Below are 8,794 nucleotides of genomic sequence, written 5' to 3'. Positions count from 1 at the left end.
GGTTTCGGTTTTGTTTGCATTTGTTGATACTTGACTCGGCGAGCTACCATAGCAGATGACTCTGAATGTTCAGGTTCGCCATTCAGTGCAGCTCGACGAACAGAATCACGACGAACATACGCATAAGTTTCTTCAAGATCCAGTACAGGATCCCTCCTGAGAATCTCACCTCGAATTTGTTCAAATTCTGCATCTAGTCCATTCAGAAAAATATGCACCCGTAGTCTCTCAACTGATTGTTTATAGGCAATAACATCATCGGGATCTTTCATGACAATTTTATCACGATGATCTAGCTCTTGAAAAATTTCTATCAGATCACCATAATAGGTGGAAAGAGGACGACCAACCTGTTTGGTAGAGAATGCTCGTTGATTCAATGCAAAGAGTTGCGATTCATCTGCCCCGTCATAGAATGCTTTGGCAAGAGCAGTCCAGATTTCACGTGCAATAGGCAATCTAAGATAGCGTTTCATAATCTCCGGTGACATAGAGGTCAGTAACCATCCTTTGACCTTTTGATTCTCAGCATACCACTTCGCATAGGAGGTATCAGTAACGTTTGGAGATGTTTTACTTGTAAGATATTCAAGCTTCTCACGCCCTGCAATCTGCATCTCCATGATTTGAGACCAAATATCATAATTGGTTTCGGTAAGGATGACATTAGTTGTGAAACTGGGGTTTTCTGATTGAACATGGATAACTGGTACAGAGGATGATTCGGGTTTGTCATTGGTCATGGTGCGAGGGATATATGAGAATTCAGGTTGTGATGATATAGAACGAAAAAAAAAAAAAAAAAAAAAAAAAAAAAAAAAAAAAAAACAAGCTCTGATACCAAGTCAAAAATACAGAGTTGTGAGGAGAATATTCTCACTTTTTCTTTTTCTATTACTGGCTGGGCATAAATAGCCATTGTACAAAGCCTTTTTGAGATACAATCACATGCTTACAGGGATTCTAGTAATTATAGTCTATCTCTAGTAATTATAGTCTAGTCTATCTCTAGTAATTATAGTCTAGTCTATCTCTAGTAATTATAGTCTATCTGTACAGCTAGCAGTAGGGACAATTAGTGCTAGACTACAGGAGAACCAACTTGGAGATAATTGCTCCTGATTGTCAACAATGACGACTTGATTGTCAACAAACTTCACCACCGGCCATCAATGGGTATACGTAGATGGTCAACTTAAATGAAATGTAATGTACGACAGATTGTGTGATCGACTCTATAGGTGGGCTTGGCCATAGTGGGAGTCGACTTTTACTTTTTGGTTATAGTGGGAAGCTATTTGTTGCATTTCCTAAATTCCTACTACTCTCTTTAAACCCTGAAAGTTGCGCTGCCTTCGTCTTTTTGCTTATCCGGATGCCATTTCTGTACAAAGCAAGTTCAGGCACAAATTAATGGATTCCATTATCTCCATGACCAAGACGATTTTTATCTTCATCACCCCAAGTAAATAATTTACCAGACGAAACACTTGCACTAGACTATATATGTCATAATTACCTCCACTACAGCAGCAGTATGCCACACCCCACATGCAACATCAATCGTCCTTAACCCAGAGAAGAGCTGCAAAGGCAGTAGGGTCAAGCAGCAGTAGAGCCAGTAGGTTCAGAGGGAGGTTCCCTTTGGCCTGAAGATTCTCGGGCTGAAATGCGTGTACCATCGGATAGCCTTGTGGGGTCATTCCCGGACTGGCCTGATTCACCTTCTCCGTGCCCGCCGGCAGATTCTTAGCCGCTGCGACCAGCAGAGCCACGACGACTAAGACCCCCAGGACCGCTCCACATGTAAAACAAGGCTTGCCCGTTGTGTTGAAGGTGAACAGATCAAACAAACCCAGTCCCTATCTCTCTCTCTCTCGCGCTCTCTCTCTCTCTCTCTGTTTGTCTCCTATAACAGAGTAATGATAGGCAGGGGCCATCTTGCCGGCCCCTGCCCCGTCCTTTCCTACGTGGAAAGGGTCATTTCAGTTTTGAATAATAATTTAATGTCATTCAAATATGCAACTTTTCACCACCTTGTCTATGTGGCAAGGTGGTCCCCCACTAATTTTTGAGTTTTTTTATTTTTTAAAAATAAATTAAGGTGGGGGACCACCTTGCCACATAAACAAGATGGTAAAAAGTTGTATATTTAAGTGGTAGTGAATCATTATTCTTTCAGTTTTAGAGTAACTTTTTTTTTTCAAAAAATAAAATAAAATTTCAAAATTTCGAAATTTCACCAAAACCAGTTCATACCCCCCATTTTTCTCATTTTTGTTTCACCGAGCTTCCCCCCAAATTTTCCTTCCCTCTCTCCATCTACCCCAAAATCTTTCCACCGTCGACCACCACGCACTACCCGCCACCGTTCGGAGCTCCATCGTTCTTCCGGTTCCGGCGACCAGTTTGGCACGAGCCCGCCACCGTTGTTCTCCATCTCCGGCCACTAGGTACTACCAGGCGCCATCTCCAACGACCCATACCCAACCACCGGCAGTCTTCCAGTTCCAGCCCTCTTTCATCTCCGGCTGTCTTCTAGTTCCGTCAACCATTTTTGGGTTTTTTCAGCTACTGCGACCCAACTCCGCCACCATCGAGCACCACGCACGACCCACCACCGTCGTTCTCCATCTTCGGCCAAAGCCCAACCACAGGCCGTCTTCCAATTCCGGCCGTCTTCCATATCCGGTCGTTTTCCAGTTCCGGCTTCCCCCCAAATCTGTCTCCTTCAAGTCTAAGTCTCCGTCAGGTATTAAAGCAAACACCTTTCCTTCATTTTCTTCCTCTATCGTGTACTGAGTAATTAGGCTTGTTTGGTTGTCAAAATAAATGGACTTGGTAAAATGCTCAATTATTATTCTGTCTATGGGGACAACTATGACGAGGAAAGTGAACTTGTGGGTAATGGGAAAGCAAGTGAGACCTCCAAAAAACGAAAAGCAATTGCCGAAAAAGCAGTGAAGGAGTCTTCAAGCTACGACTGGAGTGAGCTTGCGGACAATGGGAAGGTGATGTTGAAAGTTTATTTGTTCTCTTGCTTCAATCCTGTGGCTTCTTTTGGGCCAAAGAAGAAAAAAAAAATTCTGATTGTTTTAATTTTGCTTTTTCATGCAAAAGTTGATGAAATTGAGATTAGAATAGGTTGTGCCTAACATGGACTTGCACAAAAGTACAACCCCTTTCCTTTTGCAAATTCTGCTGATTAATAGGAAAATTTAGGCTTCTTTCGTTATCGCCTGAGGGAAATTTTTGACAAAGAACAAAAAATAAAATTGAGCTTCATAGATTTTTCTTTTTTCCCCTAAGGCTACAGTTATAAAATTTCCCAAGCATATGATTCTTAAATATCCACCTGCATTGAGGGCTTAAAAAGAAAAACCTGCAAAGCTTTTCAAATAATATTCTGTCAAAATAAATGGACTTGGTAAAATGCTCAAACATGTTAGCACGGTTATCAATTATTATTCTGAATATCCAGTGCTTAGCCCATATTAAAAGACAGAAAACAAAAAGGAATTTTCGTCAAAATTTAGGTAAGTTATAACTAATTGTGAAAAATGAAAAAAAGGAGAATGTTTAACAGTTTAAGAGTTTGACTCCACAAAAAAGAAGGAGAATATTTGAACTTTTGAAATCCAGGTTTTGGCAGATAGTTTGTGTTTGCACTTTTGCTGATATGCTTTTTTTTTTTCCTATGATATGTCATAGAAGTTTGCTCATATTGTCTTGTTTTTTGAATTTTCAATTGATTCCCTCCCCCATTTTTGTGTTTTCCTTTTATAAATTCCAAACCCCCACATGCTAATTAGTTATTGTATGTTCCTTGCTCTTCTTGATGTATTTTCTTCTTTTTATACTGAATTTCAGAAAGTTGAGTCATTTGGAGGGAATACAAACACTATATTATCGTTGGACTCTCTCTCTCTCCCCCATGCCTAGACCAGGCAGCCAGCCTGTTTTATTCGACTTAAATAGAAGTAGAGTTGCAACTCCGAAAAAAAAAAATCACTATCAAAAATTGGATGAAAATTTGGTAACTTCAAATTCCAGTGAAATATTTATTTGTAGTATGGATGTTTTTGTTAAGAAGATCCATGTGTTGCAGCTGAAGGGTTTATGTTTTGCAGCTGAAGGATTTGATGGTGGTGGAGTTGAAATACTACTTGACAGCACACAACCTTCCTGTTGTTGGAAAGAAGGAAGCTTTGATCAGCAAGATATTAACACATGGGAAAATGAGTGACTTGATCAGGTTTACAAATAATATATTCTTTGCCAAGAGTGAGGCTTTGTGTGACAATACATAAATTGTTTTGAGTCTTGAAATGACCTTGTTATAGCATCCAAGAGAAAAAAAAAAAAAAAAAAATGCAGCAAAATGGAACCCCTAATATCAAAATTAAATTTAAACATGTCGCTTTAAAGAATTAATTTTTAAGCACTCCCAATATCAATCCTATACTAATGACCTAGCTGCAAAATCTATCTTATATTTGGATGGCTTCTTTATGTTTTGATGAAAATTGGTGGTGCCTATGGCTCTTCATAACTCCTATAAAAATTAATTTTGAGGATTTTTTATTGAGATTTCAAAAGCAAGTTTAATTTTGTTTGATCTGAATCTATATTTTTGTTTTATGGATGTATTCTGGTCTCTTTTTTTTTTTTGTCAAACCAAATTTGTGAGTGGATATGTGTCCATGATGTTTATGGAGTTTACTTTTATAATTTTGAAGTTCAAGAAAAAAAGGGTTGGTAGAATTTGAGGTTTTTTTTTTTTTTGGGTAATTACCTTTTCCCCCCATGTACTACCAAAAAATGTGATATGCCCCCATGAACTACCAATTTGACCGAAAGTGAGCATTCAACTTCCACTGTTACGCACTTTACCCCCTTCCGTCAGTCTTCCTGGTTAAAATAGACGGTCAAAGTCGGTCAACGGTCCCAGCCCTTTTTATTCCCCGTTTTGCCCTCAGCTGCAGTGGAATGAAGAAAAAAATAAAAAGAACAAGAAAAAAGAAAAATAATTCATAAAAAAGGAAGGGTTAAATACCTTTTTAGTCCCTGAGTTTTGACAACTTTATTTTTGGGATAATTGCACCATTGGTCCTTGTGGTATACCATAATTATTTTTCACTCCCTATGGTTTAAAAAGTTCATGGGAGGTCCTTCTGATATGCAATAATTACAAATCGATCCCTGGCGTCAAATTCTGTTAAAATTTTTAACAGATTCCGTCAAATGCCACGTCAGCGCCACGTGTCGTCATCTTATTGGTGACACGTGGCGCTGACATGTCTAATTTTAATAAAAAATATAAATTTATTAAAAAATAAATAAAAAATACTTATTTTTTTAAAAAAGAAAAAAAAAATGGGAAAAGGGGTGGCGCGCGGCCACCCCAGTGGCCGGGGGTGGCGCACGGCCACCCCATGGCCATTGGGGGTGGCCTTCGGGCCACCCCTAGATCTACTAAGGGTGGCCCGATGGCCACCCCAGGCCACTGGGGGTGGCCGCGCGCCACCCCCAGAGGCCATCTGGGGTGGCGCGCGGCCACCCCAGTGGCCGGGGGTGGCCATCGGGCCACCCTTAGTAGATCTAGGGGTGGCCCAAAGGCCACCCCTTGCAGCCACTGGGGGTGGCGCGCGGCCACCCCCAGTGGCTGGGGGCGGCCAGGCCACCCCTTCAGCTTTTTTTTCTTTTTGTTTTTTTTTTTTGAATTTTTTTTGAATTTTTTTTATAAAAAAATAAGTATTTTTATTTATTTTTTAATAAATTTATATTTTTTATTACGGTAGACACGTGTCGCCATCTTATTGGCGACACGTGGCGTTGACGTGGCATTTGACGGAATCTGTTAAAAATTTTAACAGAATTTGACGCCAGGGATCAATTTGTAATTATTGCATATCACGAGGACCTCCCATGAACTTTTTAAACCATAGGGAGTGAAAAATAATTATGGTATACCACAAGGACCAACAGTGCAATTATCCCAAAAATAAAGTTGTCAAAACTCAGGGACTAAAAAGGTATTTAACCCTTCCTTTTTTATGAATTATTTTTCTTTTTTCTTGTTCTTTTTATTTTTTTCTTCATTCCACTGCAGTTGAGGGCAAAACGGGGAATAAAAAGGGCTGGGACCGTTGACCGACTTTGACCGTCTATTTTAACCAGGAAGACTGACGGAAGGGGGTAAAGTGCGTAACAGTGGAAGTTGAATGCTCATTTTCGGTCAAGTTGGTAGTTCATGGGGGCATATCACATTTTTTGGTAGTACATGGGGGGAAAAGGTAATTACCCCTTTTTTTTTTTTTGTTATGTTAGATGGATTTTGGTGGAATTTGAGCTACCTAGGTTGGGATCTACTTATCAAAAAAAAAAAAGAATTTTGATTAAATTTTGGCATGAATTAACTTAGTCTGGTAAAATTGAACTGTTACACTTACGTGGAGTGAATGAATTTGGTTTTGATGTTGGTGGGGAGAGTAAATGGCGCTACTGTACATTCTGGAATTAGCTTTGTGTTATATTTCGTCGTTAGTAGTTTATGACATTTTTATCAACTTTTTTTTCATGCAGAAAGCCAGTTATTGTGATTTTTTGAGTAGGCTGATAAGGAGATGTCTGCATACGAGAAGAGAGTAGCGCAACATTTGAAAGAAATTGAGGAAAGAAGACATGATGATAATGATAGAGTTGAGGAATTGATTGAAAAAAGGCATATGTTTTGTATAAGTTGTAACTAAAATGGCCTCTCAAGTTGGTTGGTTCTGCTTGTTTAAATGTACATACAAATTTATTTTGAATGATACGTGAAGTTGGATATAAATCATCATTTTCTTTCATGATATGAGAGGTTATTAATTACTTTTGAGTTTTCTGCACATAAATTTGTTCACAAATACATGTATAGTTTATAAGTATTCTACAGATCGAAAAGGGCTATCATGGTTTGCTGCACAAACAATGTTTCTTGCATCACCAAACTATGGTGTTTATCTACAATGTTAAGTATCAGTTCACCGGAAATAACTGATTGTATAAATTGGAAATTAGCAATCGTCTTTTGTACAGGTTTTGTTTAGGCACACTTTTACACTTATAATTTCACATCATAAATATTTATTTGAAAGTGAATAAATTGAAAGAAAAGAACAATAGTAAGAGAAAGCAGACCCAGAAGAGGAAAATCTATAGACAAGAAATGTGAGATTCTATATTACAAATCCAGAATTTCATCAACAACTCAACAATTTCCATCACGAAATTGATACCCATTTGACCCAGAATAACCAAGTTTGGAAACACTACAAATGTTAAAAAAATTACAAACAGCTTCTCCAAGAGGATTAACAATACACATGGGCTACCCCAAAAAGGAGAAAGAATATACAAAACCAAATCATTATACCTTGATAAACCAAATTCAAATATTTATTGAATGCCCTGAAACCATGGCATAGCCATGTAGAAGCAGCTTTTGAGTCCTCAATATTTAAAGAGCTCCAAGATGAATGTGTCTCCTGCCACATCAACACAGTCACAACATAGCCCCAAGAATCCATGCTTAATAAATGAATGCATACACCAACATGCATACCTATATGTACATTAGTTATACAAATTCCAACCGGCAACCAATGTCTTGGTGCATATCTATACATCTTATAGCTAGCAGCAAAATGGCTATCCTCACGAATTTTACATGTTGAAATAAAAAAGGTCCAGAACTTTAATTTAACCACCAATGTCATAAAAACCAGACCAATCAAGAAATAAAAATCTTCTAATTTTCACAACTCCCATTTTTAAAAGCTTGCCTAGCATCACTCGATGTACACGTATATACAAACAATTCATAAACTTTTTCTTTTGCTTCTACTGTTAAAGTTCCTCATAAGTTAACTTCCAAAGAAAGATAACTATTAGGCCCGCAAAGGAAAAAACAAAGAAAGCTAAAGAACTCTTGCATGTGTCAAATCAACAATTTCTTCTAAAAACCCAGGCTATGGCAACATCCCATGCAAGATACCTTAGCTTGATCAAGAAAAAGTTCAATTTCATAAAACTGTGCGCAACATGATATTATTTACAGACAGCCAAAGCAAAGTTTCTATCCGATCATCATAAACACTTCTCAGTCCAGCACCCAAAATAGCAAAAAAGTGTAACTTGTAGTCTCTTGAGTCACACCTTTCATTTGAGCTTCAAATGTCACTAAGCCCCAAAATCTAATGATCTGTCTACCATATGTAAAGATCCTACAAAGTACTGGAAGCTAACAAGCTTCACAGTTTTTAAGCAAGCAGTTCAAAAAAAAAGTAGGTTTGCCAAATCACAGAGTTACCCCTCCTCTGATCCCTTTTAACTGTGATTCCCATTATCACACAATCAAACATAAGAAGGGCATCATAAAACAAAAAAAGTAGATTTGCCAATAATTCTTGGGCAAAGAAAAGTAGCAATGTTAAAGCACCCAACTAAAACATCATAATAGATTCAGCCGAGCAGCACCATATCAAAGAACCCATATTCAAGATCAAAGTATTTTCTCTCTTTTTGTCCTCTCTTTTCTTACTGTTTCTCATCAATTAAGCAGAGCAAAAGTGTACACATTTTAAGCAATTCAAAACTTCTACATAAATTACGAAAACCTTTACTTTGAAACCAAGTTCTTCAAAATTTTAGAATACATATTCAAAAATGATAATCTAACAACTTGCAAGCTATGCTTTACCAATATAATATTACATGCTAACTTTAAGCAAAAGCCAAAATCTGTTTTTCA

The sequence above is a fragment of the Alnus glutinosa genome, chromosome 1, assembly GCF_958979055.1.
Source record: "Alnus glutinosa chromosome 1, dhAlnGlut1.1, whole genome shotgun sequence".
Classification (NCBI taxonomy): Eukaryota; Viridiplantae; Streptophyta; class Magnoliopsida; order Fagales; family Betulaceae; genus Alnus; species Alnus glutinosa.
This window is presented reverse-complemented; position numbering follows the sequence as displayed.